The sequence below is a fragment of the Aristolochia californica genome, unplaced genomic scaffold (assembly GCF_029961685.1).
Source record: "Aristolochia californica isolate CCGP_79_NKW_82.1479 unplaced genomic scaffold, dmAriCali1.0.hap1 SCAF_12, whole genome shotgun sequence".
Lineage (NCBI taxonomy): Eukaryota > Viridiplantae > Streptophyta > Magnoliopsida > Piperales > Aristolochiaceae > Aristolochia > Aristolochia californica.
This window is the reverse complement of record NW_027181793.1, coordinates 6,235,955-6,238,454: the sequence shown is the minus strand read 5'-3', so window position 1 is coordinate 6,238,454 and position 2,500 is coordinate 6,235,955.

The following is a 2,500-nucleotide window of genomic DNA, read 5'->3' as shown; positions in this document are numbered from 1 at the left end:
ACGGGTGGCAGGCGAAACGGGCGTGCGTGTCGCCAGTGTGTATGTCCCTTTTTCGCCTTTTTCGGGTTCGTGTTTTCGTGTGCCGCCAAAAGCAAGCCCTGCGCTCGTCCCGTCCCGCTTGACCCGTGCATCCGCCATGAATCGCAGTTCCGAACGAGCGGCGACTTGAATCCTTTGCAGACGACTTAAATACGCGACGGGGTATTGTAAGTGGCAGAGTGGCCTTGCTGCCACGATCCACTGAGATTCAGCCCCATGTCGCACCGATTCGTCCCTCCCCCACACCCACCAGGGAGCCAGCGATTTTCGCGCACGGGGTTGTCGACGTCCCGAATAACTATACCCAAGTCATTTAATGCCCGAGATCTGGATTCCCAAGTCATTTAATGCCCGAGATCTGGATTCCGCGACGAGTCCCGCCCCCGGCGACGTCTACTCTAGTTCTTGCGGCGAGCTTCCGAAGGAGGACGGCTGCTGCTGCCTTCTATGAGCGGGTCAGGAGGCAAACCCGGAAATGACACGCCCGGACGTCAAAAAGCTCTATTTGCCTAGGCCGTTTTATGAGTCCCTTCCCATTTTTGAGTATGGCATCATCGCCACTCCCTTTGGCAGAGCACCAATTCGGAACTTGATTTGAAATCCATCTTTCGATGCGGAAGTGTTTGGGATGCCCCTAAGTAACCAACGAAAGGCAAGTGCTTTTACCTTGTGTAAATCCCATTTAAATGGGGACTGGATGAGTCGATCCGGCCTTACACGTCTTGCAGCGTGGAGGCCATCGGCATCCCTGCGATGGCGAGGAAGCGGCACCCGACGCACGGCCGCCTCCACAAGAAGCCATCCGCTGCCCCTCCGACCCTACCCGTCCACCTTCGCCTGCCACTGCGACGAGTCGCCTCGCCGACGCCTCCTTCAACGCCTAAAACGGGGGCCAGGCCACGAAGGAACGACGACGCAAACCCATGAAATGTGATGCTTGGTCCCGAGGAAAAACTCGACCCGGGAGCCCCATAACCCGAAGGCCCCTTGCGCCCGAGCAGTCATGCTCCCAGGCAGCCAAAACGCACATGCAAAGAGTCGAACAGGCGCCCAAGCGCACATGCGAACAATCGTACAGGCGCCCGAGCGAAAAGGCGCCCAAGCGCACATGCGAACAATCGTACAGGCGCCCGGGCGAAAAGGCGCCAAGACGCCCAGGCGCCAGGGCGCACAGGCGCCAGGACGCCCAGGCGAAAAGGCGCCAGGGCGCCCAGGCGGAAAAGACGCGCCCAGGCGGAAAAGAGGCGCCCAGGCGAAAAGGCGCCAGGGCGCCCAGGCGGAAAAGAGGCGCCCAGGCGGAATGGCGCCAGGGCGCCCAGGCGGAAAAGAGGCGCCCAGGCGAAAAAGAGGCGCCCAGGCGGAAAGGCGCCAGGGCGCCCAGGCGGAAAAGAGGCGCCCAGGCGGAAAAGAGGCGCCCTGGCGTAGGCGCCCAGGCGCCAAAAGAGGCGCCAGGGCGCCCAGGCGGAAAAGAGGCGCCCAGACGGAATGGCGCCAGGGCGCCCAGGCGGAAAAGAGGCGCCCAGGCGGAAAAGAGGCGCCCTGGCGTAGGCGCCCAGGCGCCAAAAGAGGCGCCAGGCGAAAAGGCGCCAGGGCGCCCAGGCGGAAAAGAGGCGCCCAGGCGGAATGGCGCCAGGGCGCCCAGGCGGAAAAGAGGCGCCCAGGCGAAAAAGAGGCGCGCAGGCGGAAAGGCGCCAGGGCGCCCAGGCGGAAAAGAGGCGCCCAGGCGGAAAAGAGGCGCCCTGGCGTAGGCGCCCAGGCGCCAAAAGAGGCACCCAGGCGAAAAGGCGCCAGGGCGCCCAGGCGGAAAAGAGGCGCCCAGGCGGAATGGCGCCAGGGCACCCAGGCGGAAAAGAGGCGCCCAGGCGAAAAAGAGGCGCCCAGGCGGAAAGGCGCCAGGGCGCCCAGGCGGAAAAGAGGCGCCCTGGCGTAGGCGCCCAGGCGCGCCCAGGCGGGAAAGAGGCGCCCAGGCGAAAAGGCGCCAGGGCGCCCAGGCGGAAAAGAGGCGCCCAGGCGAAAAAGAGGCGCCCAGGCAGAAAGGCGCCATGGCGCCCAGGCGGAAAAGAGGCGCCCTGGCCAGGCAGAAAAGAGGCGCCCAGGCGGAAAAGAGGCGCCCAGGCGAAAGAGAGTCGCCCAGGCCGAAAGGCGCCATGGCGCCCAGGCGGAAAAGAGGCGCCCACGCGAAAAGGCGCCAGGGCGCCAAGGCGGAAAACAGGCGCCCAGGCGGAAAGGTGCCAGGGCGCCCAGGCGGAAAAGAGGCGCCCAGGCGCGTGGGGGGCAAGGCGCCAGGCGCCAGGCGCCGCGCGCGCGCGCGCGTGGGGGGCGAGGCAAGGCGCCAGGCGCCAGGCGCCGCGTGCGCGCGCGAGGGGGGCGAGGCGCCAGGCGCCAGGCGCCGCGCGCGCGCGCGAGGGGGGCAAGGCGCCAGGCGCCGGGCGCACGTGGGGGGCAAGGCGCCGGGCGCGCG